This window comes from Ceratotherium simum, chromosome 14, assembly GCF_057802395.1.
Source record: "Ceratotherium simum simum isolate JZ-2026a chromosome 14, ASM5780239v1, whole genome shotgun sequence".
NCBI lineage: Eukaryota > Metazoa > Chordata > Mammalia > Perissodactyla > Rhinocerotidae > Ceratotherium > Ceratotherium simum.
The window spans coordinates 5,056,699-5,078,130 of record NC_141913.1 but is presented as its reverse complement, the minus strand read 5'-3'; the positions used below and the strand labels follow the sequence as shown (position 1 = coordinate 5,078,130).

The 21,432-nt window shown below is 39.9% G+C and overlaps 1 protein-coding gene across 1 annotated transcript in view; it reads left to right on the top strand.

Annotated features, from left to right (window-relative positions):
* PIEZO2 (piezo type mechanosensitive ion channel component 2) overlaps positions 1 to 21,432 on the top strand; it is a 279,368-nt gene that overhangs the window by 29,636 nt on the left and 228,300 nt on the right. The window lies entirely within an intron of this gene.

The following is a 21,432-nucleotide window of genomic DNA, read 5'->3' as shown; positions in this document are numbered from 1 at the left end:
AGGACCACTCGAGGAAGCTCAGGTTTGACTTAGAGAGGCAAGATCTGTGTCAGTTTAGTGTTTGAAACCCTGAGATCGATGTGCCTGTGGGATGGTAAGTGGAAATGTCCAATAAGTCATTGTGTAAATGGATCTATGGTTCAGAAAACACATCTTCTTGGAGACACAGAGGTGGATGTTCTCAGGGTACTGGTAATAGATAGAGCCGCATTTACAGTAACTTACATTTCCTGCTCCCTAGTTGGAAAAAATAGCTGAAGACATAAGCAAGATTCAGTTGGTGATCAGAGATCTCAGCTGAAATGATGAAATATCATGAGTTAGTTTTCCCATGTATATTTCATTCAGTCCTTGTTTTGTTCTGTTGTTCAAACGTGTGTTTTATGTGTCTTTATGTCTGCCTCTTCTGTTAGGTTGTGAACTCCTTCAGAGAAGCTTACTTCTCTCTCACCTTCAGCTTTAAGCAAGGTGTCTGGCACCCAGTAGACAAATTTTTTAAGTGACAAAATGATTGGTATACTATCTATTAACCTTTCTTCAGTCTCATTATATAGAGCACACTAATTTGCAGCAGAAAAGAAAGTAGGTTTATCTGTGCTAACCCCCCGGCTGGAGTTAAACTGTAACTGGTCATTTATTTTCCGTATTAACCCTCATTAAAATATGTAGGGTGAAGCCAACATTTTCAGAAACTCTTAACAACATAAATTGAGTTCAATCCCTGGTTCCTGAATTTAAAAAAATATTTGTTTTCCTAAGCTTTAATAAAAACCATTACTCCTGCTTCAATCTTATTCATCCAATATGTTTTTCGTGAAATCTCTGAAAATTCACCTCTGTCTTTCAAGAACACTATTGGAAAGCATTTGGGTCCAGAGAAAGCTCCCTCCTCTGTTTCTTGGCTCCCTTACGGTTCATTCATTTTGGAGGATGTAAGCTGAAGGTGGAAGAGCAGCACCTGACCACATCGGTCCCTTGGTCACCTGAATGATTTTCCCTTTCTGTGTTGAAGTGTGTGACAGTGCCTTCTTGGAGTCCCTGGGGAGAGGAGCCCCTCTGCATACCTCTCAGGTGCTCTGCGTGAGCTGGCCTTGTTAGCCGAGGCGAGGCAGTAATTCCCCTGCCAACTGTGGCTGTTGTCAGGGCCAATGTCAACACTTTTCTGAAATCTTTCTTCCAGATGGCATAGAAAAACTTTGTGCAGGGCTGCTGCATGGGCCCTGGAGGCTGGGATAGCCTGAAGTTCTCCCTGAAGCCCCTCTGACCTCCTGGACGCAGGGGGTGGGAAGAGGGGTTCTTGGAGCTCTGTTCTCACCCCTGGGCTGGAGAAGACAGCCCTCGGATGAGCTCTAGGAAGAGTATTTGAGAAATGGGACATGTTAGCCCCATAAAGTTCTTGTTCAGCCTCCTTTCTTTAAACATTATTTGAGCATGTTCAGGTTGGTATTGATGTAATTTGTTTGATTTTTCTTATTCTTGGAGGGCTTGTTGCATTGCTTAAGTGAAGGGCAAATGTATGTAGACTCTTCACTCATATCCTGCATTAGTATTGATTTAGGCTGCTACAGAGTGGCAGGAAATGAGAAAAAAATGCTTCCTATTTCTCAGTCATGAGCCAATTAAAAAATTCAAAGCTTAGGTTATTGCCTCCTGGGAAATTTTATCTTAAAATAGATATAACTATGATTTCTGCTAACCAATAAATGATTATCTCTGTGTTAGTACTCAGCGTTCTGTTATCCAGCCTTCTTTTAAGGACTTTTGGCCTTGCATGGAGACGACACATTCCATCTATTTTCTGGAGCAGATAGTAGTAGGTGCTTCCATAACATCAACATGGTTACAAGAGGCCGGCTTTTACAACAGGCTGTAACACCCTCACTTATGTCGTCATGGGAGTGAGTGCATGCATCCATATACATCTATACAGAACACACCACTTAACTTATTTGTATACTTTGTGTTTCTGTAACACACACACATGCACGCATGTGCAAACACATACATGTTATAAAATAAAGTCTAAGGTGAGATTCTCTGTAAGTTAAAGTTGGCAAAGAGGATCACATCTTTGTGAATTACTATCGTGAAATGAGATAACAGTTTGGAAAAAGAATCGACTGGGCTTTTGAAGCTGCTTCAGATATTTTCCCTCTTTGGGAGTGTCAGTCTTCACACAATCCCCCCCACTCTGCGTATTTCTGGTCTGTACCACACTGAATCTTGTCATTTCTCACCCTCTCAGCACCCATTCCAATCAAGAAACAAATGTATCAATCTTAAAACATCATCAATGCAACAATTTGAGAACCAGTTCAGATCTTATTAGGATTGTTTAACATTTGCTGGCATTCAGAGATTGCATTAATCAAAAATAATGCATCATAGGATTTTTTAAGAATACTTCTCTTACAGAAAAGTCTTCTGGTTTAACAAAATTAATTATATCTCATAAAGAATATGAAAATAGTTCAATTGTATATTCATGAATATTGTTACAGTAATTTTTAGTATGAGTTTCTATGAACATTGGTATGTATATTTCAATTTTAATATATATTGAAATCATGTTTAAGATATAAAGATTAACAATACAACTAAAACGTTACCTGTGTCTTTGAAGTGTGCCCCTCCACAATCTTGATACTATTTACATTTGATGTGATAATTGGTATATTTAAGCTTATATCTGTTATCCACTGTTTTTTTCTATTTGTATTATCTCTTCTTTTCCTCCCTTTTTGTTTTCTACCTTCTTTTGGATTGAGTATTTTTTAAATTAAATTTTATTCCATTTTTGACGACTTAGCTAAAACTCGGTGTTTGATTCTTTTAATGGTTTTCTTTTTTTTCCAGTTTTATTGAGATATAATTGGCGTATAACATTGTATTAGTTTTAGGTGTAGAACGTAATGATTTGATGTATGTATACATTGCAAAATGATCATCCTGATAACATCTGTCACCACAGTTAAAAATTTTTTTTCTTGTGAACTTTGAAGATCTACTCTCTTAGCAACTCTCAAATATACAATACAGTATTGTTAACTATAGTCACCATGCTGTAAATTACCTGTACATGGTTTTCTTTGGGTTTATAATATTCACCTTTAGCTTGTCACAGTCTACCTTCATGTGATATTATACCACTTCACTTATTATAAACCTTGCTATAGTGTGCTAGAATTTATTTCCTCCTAGCATTTATGCTGTTCTTGTCATACATTTTACTGATGTAGGTTATAAAGCCCACAATACCTTGTTCTTTTTGTTCACAGTCACTTTCAGTGAGATTTATATGATACATATAACGTCTTATATATATATTTACTCACGTAGTCATCATTTCCAGTGCTCTTCCTCCACATGATAATCCACATTTTCACCTGTTATCGTTTCCTTCTACCTGAAGGACTTCCTTTCATATTCATTGTACTGAAAGTCTGCTAGTGAATTTTAGCTTTTGTGTGTCTGAAGAAGTCTATTTCACCTTCATTTCTGATTGATGTTTGCATGGCATATCTTTGTCCATCCTTTTATTTTCAATCTCCCTATGTTGTATTTGAAGTGAGATGCTGTAGACAGCATGTTGTTGGATCATGTTTTCTCTTTTATTTTTTTATTTATTCACTCTTCCAATCTCTTTTAATTGGTGTATTGAAACCATTTATATTTAAGGTAATTACTGATATACTAGGGGTTAAGTCTGCCACCTTGTAATTTGTTTTCTGTTTGGTTTTCTTTAAATTTCCTGTGGGTTATTTAAGCATGTTGATTTATTTATAGTGTTTTGAGTATATCACTTCATATAGTTTTCTTAGTGGTTGCTCTAGGTGTCACAATATACATATATAACATATCATAACCTACTGGTATTGATGTTTTAACAGTTAAAATGAAGTGTAGAAAGATTATTTCCATTTAGTTCTCTTTAATTTCATCATCTAAAAATATAATTGTCTTAATTACTTCCTTTACATATATTGAGCACCATATCAAATCGTATTATTACTTTTGCTTCAATCATCAAATATGATTTAAGAAACTCATTAGAAGGGACAGTTTATTCTCTTTTAGCCCTATTTTTACCCATTCCATGTCCTTTTCTTTCTGAAGTTCCAAGCCTTCCTTGGTTATCATTTCATTTAATGAAAAAAATTTCTTTTTATTCTTTTTTGTTTGTTTGTTTTGTGAGGAAGATCAGCCCTGAGCTAACATCCATGCCAATCCTCCTCTTTTTGCTGAGGAAGACTGGCCCTGAGCTCACATCTATTGCCAATCCTCCTCCTTTTTTTTCCCCTTTTTCTCCCCAAAGCCCTAGTAGATAGTTGTATGTCATAGTTGCACATCCTTCTCGTTGCTGTATGTGGGACGCCGCCTCAGCATGGCCGGACAAGTGGTGCATCGGTGCGCGCCCGGGATCCGAACTCGGGCCGCCAGTAGCGGAGAGCACGCACCCAACCGCTAAGCTACGGGGCCGGCCCCTCTTTTCATTCTTAAAAGGTAGATTTACTAGAAATAAATTCTCTTAGTTTTCCTTCATCTGAGAATGCCTTTATTTCCCCTTTATTCCTGGAACAAATTTTTGCCAGGCGTAGAATTCACAATTGACAGTTTTTTTCTTTTAATACCTGAAAAATTTTGTGGCACTTCCTTCTGTCCTGATTTGAATTGATCTTCCCCCACAGCTCATGCATCATTTTTCTCTGGCTGTTTTCAGAGTTTTTTCTTTATCTTTAGTTTTGAGAAGCTTAATTACGGTGTGTTTTGGCATGGATTTCTTTGGAGTGAACCTACTTGAGATTTGCTCGGCTTCTTGAATCCATAGCGTTGTCTTTTGCCAACTTCAGAAAGTTTTCATTATTTCATTATTTCCTTGAAAACTTTTTCAGTCTCACTCTCTCTCCTTTTCATCTGAGACTCCATGATATGAATGTTAGCTCTTTTGTTCTTCACTCAAAAGTCCCTGAGGTCTAATTACACTTTTTTTAAATTCTATTTTCACTGTTTTTCAGATTAGGTAAACTCTATGGATTCTTTCCCTCAAATTCATCATATTGGTTCTATACTCTATCATCACCCCTCTACTACTGAGCCCATCTGGCGAGTTTTTAAATTTTGGATTTGTATTATTTGCTTCTATAATTTCCATTGAGTTCTTCATTATAACTTCTATTTCTTTGTTGAGATTTTCCATTTTTCATTTTTTCAGGATAATTCATAATTGTTTATTAAAGCATATTTATGATTGCTGATTTAAAATTCTTGCCAAATGATTCCAAACTCTGATTCATCTTGGTGTAGGTCTGTGTTAATATTTTTTTCTCATGCAAATTGTAGTTTTTCTCATTCTGACTAGAATGATTGATTTTCAGTTGTGTCTTGGACATGTTAGATATTATAGATGAGATTCTGGATCCTACTTAATCTTTTTTTTTTTTTTTTTTTTTTGATGAGGAACATCAGCCCGAGCTAACATCTGTTGCCAATCTTCCTCTTTTTGCTGAGGAAGATTACCCTTGAGCTAACATCAGTGCCCATCCTCCTCTATTTTTTCTTTACATATGGGACACCACCACAGCATGGCTTGATGTGTGGTGTGCAGGTCCACGCCTGGGATCCAAACTCACAAACCCCTGGCCACCAAAGCAGAGAGCACGAACTTAACCACTACGGCACTAGGCCAGCCCCTTAATCTTTTTTTTTCCTTAACAAGCAGTCCCCCTGTTGAGGTGCCAGGTGAGTGTATGTGTTCATCTTCCCACTGATCCCTGCCAAAACTGACCCGGAAAGGCAGAATGCTGCCTCACACTGCCCTGTAAGTGATGCGTGAGGATAGAGATGATGATGTTAGAGAGGTTCAGCTCCCCACTGACCTCACTGACCCCTTCCTAGTGAAAATGGAGGATGGCCTCATACCACCTTATTGCCTCCGGGTGTAAACTCAGATCCTTGCTGAGCCCACTAGTACCAGGGATGGAGAAGCAGAGGCCTGACATACACTGCTTTGTTGCTGCTGGGTGGGAGTGAAATCACACTTCCTCACTAGGCATCCCCATCATTCTTGAAAGGTATTTTGCAGGACATAAAGTTATAAGTTGATAGGGTTTTTTCCTCTAGTACTTTAAATATGCTGTGCTACTGTCTTCTCAATTGCCTATGATAAGACATCTCCTGTCCCTCTTATCTTTGTTTCTCTCTATGTAGCATGTCTTTTGTCTCTGGCTGCTGTTAAGATTTTCCTTTTTCATTGATTTTGAGCATTTAAATTATGATATGCCATAGGGTGATTTTCTTCATCTCTCTTGTTCCTGGAGTTCATTGAGTTTCTTGGATCTATAAGTTTATGATGTGCATCAAGTTTGGAAAATATTTGGCCATTATTTCAGGGCGCAGTTCTATGTATACTATACCACTTGAGGTTGCCCATAGCTCAATGATGCTCTTTTCATTTTTGTTGATTGTTTTTCCTCTCTGTGTTTCATTTTGGTTAGTTTCTGATGCTGTATCCTCATGCTCACTAACTCTTTCTTTTGCAAGGTCTAATCTGCTGTTCATCACATTCAGTGTAATTTTCATCTCAGACATTATATTTTTCATCTCAAGAAGTACAATTTTTGTCTTTTTATATCAGCTGTGTATCTACTTAACTTTTTGAACATATAGAATACAATTATAATAACTTTTAATTTTCTTATTGGCTAATTTGAACATCTGTGGCAGTTCTGGGAGGATTTTGATTGAATTTTCTACTCGTTATAGGTCATATTTTTCTGCTTCTTTACACACCTGATAATTTTTGTTTGGATGCTTACCTCGTGAATTTTATCTTTTTGGGTGCTGGATATTTTTGTATTCCTATAAATATTCTTCAGCTCTGTTCCAGCATGAAGTTATTTGGAAACATTTTGATACTGCTTGGTCTCGTTTTTAATATTTGTTAGGCAGGACCAGAACAATATTCAGTCTATGGCCAGTTTTTCCCCACTACTAAGGCAAGATCCTTCTGATTATTGTAGGCAGTGCTGGCTGGTAGGAGCAGGCAGTGTTGCTGGCCTTGTGAGAAAGGCAGGTATTCGCCCCCTAACCCTTTCAGGTGGTTTCCTCCTCAGGTTCATGCAGTTTCCTCACGTATGTGTGCTGACCACTGCCTGGCTGAATACTCCAGTAGAACACTCTGCGGATGTCTCGGGTCCTTCTTCTGTGCTGCTCTCTGAGACCCTTCCCTGGGAACTGTGGTGTCCTTGGACCGCCTGGACTCTTACCTTGGTCTCCTCCACCCAGGGAGGCCCCTGGACTCTGCCTGGCTCCCCCTTCCCTCCCTGTGCTGCATGTGGACATGCTCTTTTGGCAGTAATCTGGGAGCCATTGTTGGGTTCGCTTAGTTTGTTTTCTTTTCCTCAAGCTTCACTGTCTGTTGTTGCCTGAGATTCAGTGTCTTAAAAATTGTTGTTTTGAGGCTGGCCCAGTGGGACAGTGGTTAAGTGCGCATGCTCCACTTCAGTGGCCCAGGGCTCACGGGTTCGGATCCTGGGCATGCACTGATGCACCGCTTGTCAAGCCATGCTGTGGTGGTGTCCCATATAAATTAGAGGAAGATGGGCACGGATGTTAGCCCAGGGCCAATCTTCCTTGGCAAAAAGGGAAGGATTGGCAACAGATGTTAGCTCAGGGCTGATCTTCCTCACAAAAAAAAAAAAAAAAATCGTTTCATAAATTTGTCTTTGGTATATTTTTGTTTTGTTTTTTTTTTTTGCTTTTGGTTGTCTCAGATGGGAGAATAAATCTGATTCCCGTAACTCCATCTTGGCTGGAAGCAGAAACTCTCTTATCAATTTGAAGGTATTAGTTCACCCACTCTTGCCTCTAATTGTGTCTCCTTTGTGGATAATCTGCCTTTGCTTTCAGGCTGATTTTAAGATATTGTCTTTGTCTTTGGTGAGCTGTACTTTGATTAAGATGTTTATCTGTATAACTTTATTTTAATTCATTCTTGTTTGTGTTTCATTGGATTGTCATAATATAATTCAAGAACTGATATCTTCAGTCAAATCTGGAAAATTTGTACACATTATCTCTTTGGATATTATTTCTTTCTTGTTCTTTTTATTCTTTCCTTTTAGAACTCTGATTAGGTGGAACTTTGTCCTTTGTGTTGTATTTTGGATCATTTTTTTTAATCTTTCATTCTCTGATCCCCTCTTCACTTGTGCCCAAACTGATGATTACTTCATCCACTGAGTATTTGTTTTCAATATTTATGTTTCCATGTCTTTTCTAGTTTTTGGTTCTTTTTAAAATCCTCTTGTTTTCATTTTAGTCTTTTCCTCCCTACTTACATTTTCAATCTTTATTTTTGTTTATTTAAATATGTTAAACCAATTTATTTTATATTCTGTGTCTTGTCTTATAATTCTGATATTTCAACTCTCAGTAGTTACTTTTGGTTTTCAATCATGATGCTTTGGATTCTTGACTCTTGTATTATTTTTATTTTCATCTCTTATTCCTGGGAAATTTGTCTTAGAGGAATACCTAGAGGCATAGGTTGAAAGTGTCTTCTTTTCTAAGAGAATTTGTTTGCTTCTTCCAGGTACCTAGGGGCCCTACCGACCTGGCATCACCTTAAACATCAATTCTTAGGTAGTAGCTTTACAGACCACATAGGTCATGTGAATTCAGTCAGGAAACCTGTGTGTAGACCAGTGTGTAGGTGTGAATTCTCAGGAAAAATGTTTTTCTCTGTCTGCTTAATAGATAGGCAAGTTACCTTGCCATTTCCTTCTGTGTTGGGTTATTTCCAGTTAAAATTCACACCAAGGGTGTAACCATTTAGGGTCCAACTTTATTCACATGTCTCCATTTGGACTTCCCAGTGTGGGATGGGACCTGGGATTGATAACCTTTTCACAGTGCTCTGTATGATTGTCCAGGTTACAAGGGTAAGGCAGATACTTCTAGAGTGCCAGCCTACTTTTCACTTATTTTTTGGCTTCCAAGGACTTTCTTTTCAGGTCAGTGATGCATTTAAATATCCTTTAAAATCTTTAACTCAATATTTTTTGTTTTGTTTATTTTTCAGTTGGGAGAATTGTTTAGGGTACCAAGTTGGCTTTACTGCCAAAGATGAAAGTGTGTTGTGTTTAGATATTTCAATTTTGAGACAATTCGTATTTTCAAATCAATGTGTCAGTGTTGTGAATGGACCCAAGTAAATTTGGTCCTGCTCAACTATTAAGTTATTTTTAGTAAACAGCAATAGTCCCTGATATTTAGAGAAAATTTAGGACCATATGTCTTCTTCCTATAACCTTGCTACTAGGTTATAAGTTCCCAGACTGAATCTTACAGTATCTCAGACTGAATTCTTTGAGAGATGTAAACATTCATTGTTAGCAGGCACAAAAGCAGTAGTATATCCTGTCCTGTCCTATTCTTCACAAAGTCCCAGTTCCTAGTCCTAGAAGGACCTTGAGCACACCTTGCTTGAAATGTTCACTAGGGGAGAACACGACAGTATTCTCCAGGTAGGATTCAGTTATAGTTGTTGTGGCGTTGGTGCGGCACTAATCCTGTGAAATCAGTAGGTAGACCCAGCACTATTGCAAAATCAATTCTCCCAACTGAAACTGTGCTAGGCCGTGAGGGAGAAGAGCTCGCTAGGTTCATATTACCTGTTCCTGCCAGGGCTGTTCTGTGTGCTGGCCAGTCCATGTAGCCTAAATGCCACTGATTTCACTAATGAACACTCATTCACATTTGTTTTAAGAAATAACAAGTCCTTGTGTTAATCAGAGATAAAGATGTCCAAAGCACTAGCAGCCTCCTCTGGAGAGTGGCTTTTTGTAGGAAATGCTGGCTAACAACCCCCAGAGTTTGTGTCTCTGACAAGGGTAACTGACTGTCCCCAGGGTGTAGATGAAAATCAGCTAGCACACACGGACCTCACCCGGCCGATGCCAAAGCATTTGTAGAGTTAACTACAGAGCCCGTACCAACCACACACTTTCTGTTACACAGTTATCACTTTGTGGTGTATGATGAATGTTCTTTCTGGATCCTCACTGTCAGTCTCAGCTCTTCTGCTGGCATAGATGCACATGCGTCCTTGACCTGAAAAGTGGCTGGGAATGAAATTTTCGGTACAACCTAAAATATAATATTCACTAAGCCTCCGACTTTTAAAGAGTCTCCTCTTGAAATTATGTTAGGAATGTAAACCCACTTTTGAAATGTGAATAATCATTACCTAGTTATCTCTTTTGTGTGTTAAGAATTTGCTTTTTGGAAAATCATCTTCATTTATAAAATGCATTCATTTATAAATTCATTTATACAATGCATTAAGCGTTCTCTTTTCTTCTGTCATGAAGAATCTTTCAGTATGTTTTTTGTCATCTATTAGAACAATATGTTTTATTCATGGCATATGAAGCCTAAATAATTAATTTTTAGTATTTTCTGGAGTTGTTCAATGCTAATTAAAGTGAAAGCTAAAAATGTTGAAATCTTTGCTGACTTCCTAAGGAGGCTTCTTAAGGAGACTGTTTGATTTATGGGCCTTTCCTTCCTCAATCTGGCCCTGGATTTTTGGCACAAGTCAGAGCTTAAAATAGGTGTTTGCCTGTGGTCAGACTTTGCTGCTATTAATACCTATTAGATGCCTAGTATATTAACTTTTATTCAAGATTTTACATTTCTGTAGCACTGAGCTCTTTGCAAAATACTCTTCACACTGTTATTTAAATTTAATGCTAAGAACCACATGAAACAATATTATTAACCCCATCTTACAGATTAGAAAGCAGAGGCCAATAGCCACGTAGTTAGTCCATGGGTTGGATTAAGATTTGACCACAGGTCTTCTGAGCCCACGTTTGCTCTTTCTGTTACTCCGTAGATGCCTTACTTCCCATTTTTGTGAATTATAAAGTGGAATTAAATCTAAAGTGAGAACTTTCCATGCCCTTTCAGATTGGCTAAGTTATTTGCATATTAAAAGCAAAACATGCCTTACATACACAAGACTTACGTGACCTTTACCTACGTAATTCTTATTGGAGTCATTTCTCTCATCTCTGCTCTCTGAAATCCACTGTTTGTGTCACTTCTAATTGAATTAAAGCAGCTTTTTAACAGAACACTCTAATGTGACTTAATTTACCATCTTCTTAGATAACCACAGCCAAGGCAGAGCCTTTGAGAACATGGAGCATAATTCAGGAAATTGTCAGGGAGGGAGATGAGGAGATGGACATCCTGAAGATCATAAATTGCACTGGAAGGTTAGGTCGTAAATCTCACTTAGAAGGAAATTCCCAAAATTTGGGAGGTAGAACACTGGTAAAATGATAGGAATAAGAAAAAAAAAAACAATTTTATGGAAATCCAAGTTTGACTCTAGTACAGGGCTATTTTTGAACTGCTTTCATCTATCACACGGAGCATAAAGGCAACATTATAATGCACTAGCTCTGTGCATAGGGAAGATAACCTATAGACAGTTAGGGAAATCTGCCAGAATTCTCCAAATCTGCCCAGTCCTGGGCACAGGGTGGGTAAGGATTGACCTTTTCCTCCCTATATGAAACTCACCTCCAGTCTTACAGGCTCCAAACATGTGGAGACGCTGTCACAGGCACAAGCTGGTCCCAAGAGCATACCTCCAAAAGATCTAGGATGCCTCAGTTAAGATGCCAAACTCAAAATCAGAAGGGAATTAATTAGGCCTTCTTGTGTGTGTTACAAAAGAACGCTGAAATCCATAAAGTACCAAACAAACGGGCGGCTGCCTTTCATTCATCCACATAGTAGCTCCTGGCATTATTGGCTCCATTCAGCTCTTTCGAGGAGCTGTCCTTAATTTTGTGCCATCTCCTGGCCATTATATGTAATTTTCTTGCAAATAGTTTACTCTTCATAAACTAAATATTCATTTCTCTTGATGACAGTAAGCTGGATTGTCTGTTTTAGGAGTTGTCATTGTGGAGAAACCAGACAAGGCTAAAATGAACATTCTAAACAAGTTTAAACAACTGCCCAGGTCTCCAGGGGCGTAAAGGAGAAGACCTGGGGGCATTTGCAAGAAGGGAGCTCAGAGTAGCCTGTGGCTCTCGCGCTGTCATGCAAAGCTGGAGGGGAGACCATGTTGTTACAGGATTCATGCCAGAGCATCTGCATCACGGACAGGGTGCTGTTGGCTATGTCCACACAGTCCTCAGACAGAACCCAGTGTAACCCAGCTTGCAACGTTTTGTTTTTCTTATCTCTAGCAAAGATATATTCCATTGGGTTAAGTCTTTGATTGCCTGGCCTGTGGCGATGACATCTGACTATTTCCTTCCTACCTTCAGGGACTGACATTCTAGCCCCAGGTATTTTAGTCTTGGCAAAATTTTACGCTTTAGCTGTCAAGCCTTGAACTTCCTCTGGCCGGAAAGTTGGCCACCCAGCACATCAGCAGATATGAAGGGATGGCGGTGGGCGAGATATGTCTATCAGTGGTGCTGCTGAGGGCTTGCTACAGCCTGGTTGCTAATGAAGCCTCCCTTCTATGATGCTAAGACTTTCTTCTTGCTTGCTTTTTTGAGGAGTGTGTTGAAAAGCAATCTCAGTGAGTACAGACCCAAGAGACATTCCAAAGCAAGCTCCGCCTTTATAAATCCAATGAAGGTTTATGAGCTGTAAAGTTTGTATTACATAAAAAAAAAAGAAGGAATTGAGACATTGCAATTTCAAGACTGTGATCTTAAAATTCTCCCAACAGAAACTAAGGCAAGGCCTTAAGGAGAAGCATTCATGCTCCAAGAAAGAAAGCATCATTTTTAGCCCAAGAAAATTTCTGGGAAGGCAAATGCCAGCTTACAGCACTAAAAGTCACCTCAGGAGAGCCTCACCTCTCTTGCTCTGAAAAGTAATTGGAATTTGGTTCCTATATAAAGACTGCCCAGGATGTCTCCAAAGATACCAGCTAGGGATGATGTGTAGAAAAGAAGGTTTTTAAGGGTACCATTTAAATGAATCACTTCCCATTAGGACACACCACCAACCCTTTCCTCAAAAGTCGTAGGAAAAGGAGAGTCCTGAGAGTTGGTGTCTCCTTCCAAGTATACAGGGAGTGAAAAACTTCACGTTCCGCAGATGAGTGTCACTCCATACTGCTGTCGCTGGGGTGTGACAGCTGTCAGGGTGATGGACAGTGGCTGCGGGTGTGCTGGAGATGAGAGAAGTCTCAGTAAACAGTGGGGGCTGCTTTACCAGCAATAGAATTGAGTCCTGGCTCTTGAATAATCAACCCCAGTTGCTCCTTTTGAACAAAGTTTGCCTTAGTTAAAGCCAAGATTTGTTCGTAGTTCTAATTCAGCAGGTTTCTTTTACGTGCACTAAATCTCCTTTTCATAAAACCTTACGTTCTGAAGACTTGGAGTACTGCACATCATTCCCTCTACCCTTACAATGGATTTTACCTATGTCACCATTAACAGAGTCTTGTCTCAAATAATTGAGAATTGTTGTCCTATTAGAGGGAGCCCAGTCAACCTCTGTTGTCGTTTTCATCCACGACTTCTAATTCTGCCCTCTGAGTCGCACTAACCAGCCTAACCTCTCTTCTGAATAAGAGCACTGGAGTATTTGAAAGCGGTTATCAAGAATTCCTTCCTTTGGATCCACTGCAGGCTAAACAATCCAGGTTTCCTCCAGCCAAGCAAACATTCTTAGTCATAAGCATGAATGGCATCATGGTGAACATTTTCTGAGAGCCCCACAGTGAACTGTCTCCAAGAAAAAAACCAGGAATTCTACCATGATATGCTCCTCAGTTATAAAAAATTGACATACTTTTTCGTCATGGTAACAGCTATGAATAGCTGATTGGAATTGGGTAAGGACCAAAACATAAACTGCTCCATAAGGGAGGCAGCACCATTGCACAGTGGTTAGAGCACAGATCTTACAGCCAGATGGCCTGCTGTGGAATCCTGGCTCTTCCTCTTAAGGGCTGTGTGACCCAGAGCAAGGTAGTTACCCTCTCTGTGGCCTCAGTTCCCACATCTGTAAAATGGGTGTAATAATAATCCCTATCTCACAGAGTAGATGTGAGGATTAAATAAAATGAGTTAATAGTTGTAAAGACTTAACAATAATGCCTGGTACATGGTAAGTGCTATATAATTACTTATTCAATAAAATGAAAGAAAGAAGGAAAGGAAGGAAGTCATTTAAGAAGAAAGAGTTTTGTTTCTTCAGAAGTTGATAGGTAACAGTTAAAGAATGGGCTCATAGGAAAGACACAGGGTGAAATTGTCCTACTGGATCGGGTCTCAAGAGGAGCAAAGAGGTGGGCATTAATAGGCCCTGTGTTCTGGTGTTTGGGTTTAGGCACTTTTTGCTATGCCCAATGGACCTAACACATATTTAAAAGAAACACACATATTCATCAGTGAAGGCATTGTATGTTTGCCAAAAGTAATATATAGTCTGTAAATATGTACAATATATATTTATATAGATCAACAATTCCTAATGCTCCTCGTTTCTAATTCTTTTCGTAAGACCGAAGTGACCCACTGACATCCGTCAGAGTTCCTTAGCATATAGCAAATGCTTTCTGTAATTGAACAGTGGGAATTAAGATGGATTTTCTGCCTTATTTGGGGTGGAAGTGGGATCACAGAAGCCCCTTTTCATACTTTCTCACTAAAATACATTCACCATGAGTGCTGTGTGGAGTTTGAGAGCAAATGAGAGCCACAATGCTTGACTAATTTTGACCTGAGTCTACTCCCTGGGGGATGCTCCAGTGAGGGCCTGAATCTCTCCCCCTGATGTGGAGGCATCACAATGCAGGCTGTTCTTCACTCAGGTACTGGGAAATTACAGTAGTTAATCCTGCTGGAGGACTTTGAACATGACAAGTTTTCAATGAGCACCCAATAATTTTCTTTATGAAAACACTTTAATGGAACCTTGATGGCAGCATATAACAGCTAATGAAGTCATGAATGACCTTAATAGGCTGACTTTTTTCAGACTTTGAAAAATACTTACATCATAGCATCAGTTCACCTTAATGAGAACTCAGGAAAGGATCCTTTACATGACATGTCTGCATGACAAATGGTGGTCAGATGCGGGGTTCTCAGATTCCTCCAAGAAGTGTGTTAGGTGGATATAGAGAAGCTACATTTCCATCATCTCAAGTAAATGACAAATGACATGTCTGGCATGGTTTGTTCCCATGACAGCAGGGATCCCTGTGGCATAAGGTACACACGAATTAACCACATGTTGAAAGGCAAATAAGAAGAGGAGAAAGAAATTGCAAAATAAATGAAAAATTGTTAATATTCTTAATATATAACCTTAGAAATGAACAAGAAAATGATTACTCCAATAGAAAAGTAGAGAAAAAACAAAAATAGGCAACTAAAAAGAATTTTTTTTTTAATAATTTTATTTATTTATTTTTCCCCCAAAGCCCCAGTAGATAGTTGTATGTCATAGCTGCACATCCTTCTAGTTGCTGTATGTGGGACACGGCCTCAGCATGGCCAGAGAAGTGGTGTGTCTGTGCGCGCCCGGGATCCGGGCCCGGGCCGCCAGCAGCGGAGCGCACGCCCCTAGCTGCTAAGCCACGGGGCCGGCCCTAAAAAGAATTTTAAATGGCCAATGTAATGTAAAAAAGATTCAGTATCATTAGGATTAAAAAAATGTAAGTTAAAGGAAAAATTAGATACCATTTTTTTACCCATAAAATCAGTAAAGATGTAAAAAGTGAATCGCCCCTCTCTACTCTCCGACCTTGTAGCCTGCAGCCTTGTCCCCTGATTACAACTTCCGCCCGTGTTCAGTGGGTTCTCATATGTGCTAACAAGCAACTTTGTCTCCAGGTCTTCTCCTGCTCTTTCCTCTGCCTGGAAAGTCTTTCCCCCACTCTTTGTCCTTTTTGCTTAAATGCCCCTTGCCCTCCCAATTTAAAGTGGTCTCCCTCTTTCTTTTACTTATTAAAGCTTGCTGCAATTTTTAATCATATAATTGTCTTTATTGCTTATCTTCTCTAGACTAAACTGCAAAGTGGCTGGTGTGGTCACAGATTTATGCAGGGCCTAACAGTATAATGCTTAGCATGCAGTTGCTGCTCCATTTATGTTTTCCAAATGGACGAATCAATTAATGAAGTGGGGTTATTAAGACTCCTAAAATAAATGTTATGCTTATGGTATGTTGAGTCGTATGAAATCATTTTTATACGCAAAATGGTCAACTATCACCAATTTCAGAAGGTTCAACTTATAAATTAATGTGATTTTCTGAGGACATTTTTAGTTATGTGTTCAAAGACATAAACACGTCCATACTCTTGCTACTTCTTTATCTAAGGATATGTGTCTACCTAAGGATATGCAAAGGGGCAGCCACACACACATGCTTATTCATAATTTAGTAATAATAAGAAAAGCTAGAAACAGCCTAAAGGCCCAATCCTGAATAACTGGCTAGTTAAATTAGGGTACATCCATGCACTGGAATGCTTTGTCACCATTAAAAATTGTGCTGTTTAAGAGTATGCGTTGACAGACACATTTTACTGCATGAAGTTGAGAGAAGTCCATTACATAACAGTGTATATGATTTCCCTCTCCCTCTCTCTCCCTCATTCCCTCTCTCTCTCTCTCTCTCTCTCTCTCACACACACACACACACACACACACAGAGCAAAAAGAAATCAGAAGGATATATACCAACGTATTAGCAGTGGTTAATTTCTGGATGGTGAAATTATACTCATTATTTAAATGAATATACATTATTTCTGTAATAAGGAAAAATTCTTTGAAAATATTAAGATCTAGAGCCTGTTAAAATTGCAGATGGATATATGTTTAGATAGATGACAGATGATAAACAGGGAAGAGAGAGAGTAGAATGATGATTCCATTGAGATCTACCCCTCAGACCAAATCACAAGCAACTTGTGTTTAATACAGTTACATAACAGAGTCCCTAATTTTATAATTGAAGTCTAGGTAGTAAATGTGAAGTTCTACAGTTTAAAATAAGGTATTCGTCAATTATTTTAAACTAAAAGGGCTAAGAAGAATCCAGTGAAATGCCCTGACCCCACCCCACATTGGTTTTGGGCACACGGCAGGAGAGGACCTGCAGGGATATCCAGGATCTCTTTCTCTGCACTGAAGGCACATTTGCTCTTTATAACAGAGTTATCAAAATCTTTCTTTAATAGCGCCCTGGATATTTGTTTTTGAAAAAAATATTTTAGAGTGACAAAAAAAGTATAGAGAGAACCTCAAAAAGCAACTGTGATCAGACAGCGTGGGTCCCCACATGGCAAGAGAACGGGGGCTCCATAAGCGTTAGTGCCCTCCCTCACCCAGCTAAGAAACACCAGGACCTTTGTAAACTGAAGATCTCCTGGGACAAGCGTGTACACGCTAACATTTCATCCATTTACCAAATTGTGTCAAACTCCATTAAACACTATACAAGAATTTTAAAAAATTAGGGGCGAGAACAGCAGCCTCTGTTCGAAGCGCTGGTGGTGAATCCTCTCACAACCTCAACAGTGAGGTTTTTGGTCCAGCCCCTCAAAGGGGAGAGGCGAGTGTGTGGGTCCAGTTCCCTACTTGCCTCATTTGAAACTGCCCCCAAATATGAAACTTCTGAAATACAAAATTGTTGTTTTAAGTAAGCAATTAGTAAGAGCTTTTTCTTCTTTTGTTCAACATTCTCATCTTACTTGAAAATACAAGAAAAGGTGCAGAAATCCAATTAAAATAATTCAGAATTTCTTTGCACCTGTGGCGATTCTGCACCATTCTGAATTACTTCAGTAAAGACAGCATAATGTAGGAAGTCCCCAAGTCCCTATTCACACAGCACCAGCGGGTCTTGGTATCATCTGTGAGCGTGTGCAGTTCGCATCACACCTTTCTCTGGTTTCTTTTACGGAGCTCCACATTTCAGCAGGGCAGTCGGTTGAGATGCTCCAGCTCATCGCGTAAACAAGCGTACTTTCTGTGGCTCTAATTTACGTTGCAGCTGTGGTTAATGCTGCGCGTGTTTACATAAAGCCTGATACATGGATACCTTTTCAACACAGCTGGGAGACTACAGTCAGCCAAAACCTCAGCAAAGTACTGTAAATCTTTTTGAGTCAGCACTAAGACAAACGAAGAATCTTTTTTTCTCTTCCCGTTAATGCATCCGAATTAAACCATTAAGCAGGGATGAAGGTGAAGCGCTGTAAAAGCTTCACACAAATAGGAAAGGGTAGTGTTTAGCTTTGAGACATTGTGATCAAACTTGTGTTACTCTGCACCTTTCATGCCGAAGGCTTCATAGGCTGTTTCCAAATGTTCCTCCACTTTGAATTACAGCCTTAGAAGAGATGTTCCGGCCAGTAAAATGGGGGTGAAATGGATGCTCCAAGCAAGGTGGCCACAAGTCTCCTTAGGTCACTAATAAATAAGGGGAGCTTTCAGCTATTGTAATGCTGGCTCCAGAAAAACCTCCTGGTTTTCATATGTACTTGTGGACTAGATGTGATGGCTTTGAGGCCAGGGACTTGACTTGCTAAATCACTTGTTCCATGTTGATCACGTTTATGCATTTACAATACCCCTTTTTCTTTTATTCATAGCATGCATGCGCCAGGCACTGTTTAAGAACTGAGGATTAAAAAATAGAATAAAACTCTGCCTCCTTCCCCTCAAAAGGGCAGTCAGCAGCACTTGCGGAGCAGAGAAATCACGATACAGGAAATCAAGCATGCGTGATGACGTCATTCCACGGAGACCGTCACTGGCAAATGCGTGCAGTGACGGACTCTCCGCGCGGCCCGTCTCTGGTTGCAAGCGCTGTGCGCCTGTTCCTCCTTCCTTAAGGCAGCTGTCTGTTGGGCATGCTTATGAAAAGCTTTCTTATGTTATACTGCACCCAGAATCAGAACTCACACATCTTTGCTTTGAAGATTTTTGGTTTGACTTCACAGGCCCCCTTTCTCTCTCTGTAAAATGGAAACATTGATACTGGTTTTAAAGCCAAAGGCCTGGGAGGTTTTTGTCCTCTTTCCTACTAGTCTGTGTGAGCCTGCCCTTATTACTTCCACGTGAGATCACACCAGAAAGGCTGCTTTAGGAACCGTGGGTCGCCATGCGAAGGTATGGTTTTGTCATTATGTTTATGCTTATGAAATTTTGAATCCTTCCCAGACTAAAAATGTTAATCCACGTCTAAGTTCTTCAGGGTTTGGTCTCCTGCCCTTGTCATAAACATTTTATTTCCCTAAAAATTCAGTTTTTATATCTCCAATTTGACCTGAGCATGGAGAGTGTACAATAAAATAAAGCAAGCCTGCTACAGTTATCAGCTCCAGAAAAGCTCGTGTCTGCAGCAGGGTTAGTGTGGATTGATTTGAGCTGGACTACTGGAAAACCACAAAGAGAGAGGAAAATTCTGTAGGTTGTCCAAGAAAGCTTTACCCTTCATTTTAGGTACTACTAAATACCTCGGATTTGAAAATACTATATATATATAAACTTTGAAAAAGTCTGATATTTGCTGCGTTCTTTAAATGTGTATTGATTGCTTTCCAACTGCTTCAGATTTAAAACTCAGGGATTCTGGTCTGTGCCAAGAGATTAGTCAGACATTCTTATATGTGAATGTAATGTTTGCAATATTTATCAGTAAAAAGCATGATTCTGAAGAAAAAGCTTGGCTGTCCAGAGCAGTGTTACCTCAGCCTCTCTCCAAGTCCCAGGGGAGCCCAAGGAGCCCTCCCCCATTTGTGGCCTGGAAGCTCCCTATTATCTCCCTGTCTAACCAATTTCAAGTTTCTGTGTGGAAAGCAGAATTGCCCATGGATGCTTTTTTGGGCCAAGAACTTGAGCTCCAAAAGAGATCTCTGTCAAAAAATGTAAAGAAAAGAAAAGAAAATCCGGACGTCTGAGGGAGTTGCAAGGCGAAGCAGATAACAGTGCTTGGAAAAGTAGCCGAGGTCTCTGGAGAGAACAGAGATGCAAAGGAAGGCATTCAGGAAGTGTGCAGCTTGCCTCCTTCTATGGGGTGTGACCCTGATGACAGATGCACACACGGCTGCCCCTTGTTCCTTGTGGCCACTGAGTGAAACTAGCAATGAGCACAGCATTTTCAGTCTGATTCACAGAAGCAGGTACATGAGGGCTGTGTGGCGTGCAGTGTGTGTGTAGCTCTCGGACTGCATAGTTACTTAGTCATTTCCAATAAAGCCTCAGGAAAAATAAGGACTAGTTCAGTAGGGTGTTCAGTTTGCATTTTATAGTCAACAGATAGTTGTAGATCCCTGCTGTTGCAAATCCTTGTATGATGCCGTCTCCTTCTTGCTCCAACAAGAGCATTTCAGAGTCTTGATGGCTATTAATCTTTGCAGGCTGGTCCTGGAGAGAGGATGGGGGTATTTACTGAAGGTGCAAAAAGTCGCCTGGACTCGATCTTTTTCATTAAATATTTCTTTCAGTTTGTTTCATTTTCAATTATTCCTTTTTTCCTAAAAGCAGAGTACTAGAGGGGAAAAAATGCCTAACTTAGCATCAAATGGAAGTCTGATTATTGAAGCTTCTACCTAGTTAAGTTCACTGTAACCTGCTTTTCTCTCTAGTTGATTTATTGGGCCTGGATTTTCAAAGCCTCCAATTTTAACCTGTTTCATCTGCGTGATGGAGTTGAGCCTTTCTACCTGCTAAGACAGTCACCAGAAAATATATCCCAGCCTATGGTGCACTGGGAAGTTTCAAATAACCGGATAGTCAAGGGAAGACCACCTGGTTTGTAGTATTTACCAGTTTCCACGGCTTAAATGCCCCGGCCAGGGGTGATTCCAAGCTGTGGATCTGATGTTACTGACCATGGAGTTGAGGTTTTGAGCAGGTGCGTCCGTCACACCACTGCTCCCCAGGCTGTGGTCAGCCAGAAATTCCCCTGAGGGTCACACCCTGACCTCTGCATCCTCACTCAGGCTGACATTGGACGACACTCATCTTCTGCACCTTTCTCAGTACAGGTCTCCACCCTGGAATGCAAACTGAACCAGCAGGGAAGCCTGGGGAGACACCTCCTAATGTCTGAAGTAAAAAATTAGTATTTCTTAAGCCAGCCCTGATGGCCTAGCACTTAAGTTCAGCACACTCTGCTTTGGCAGCCTGGGTTCGGTTCCCGGGTATGGAACAACACCATACATCTGTTAGTAGCCACGCTGTGGTGGCGGCTCACATAGAGGAACCAGAAGAACATACAACTATACACAACTATGTACTGGGCTTGAGGGGGAAAAAGGAAGAAAAAAAGAGAAAGATTGGCAACAGATGTTAGCTTACGGTGACTCTTCCCCTGCAAACCAAACCAAAACAAAACAAAAAACATGCATTAAAAAAT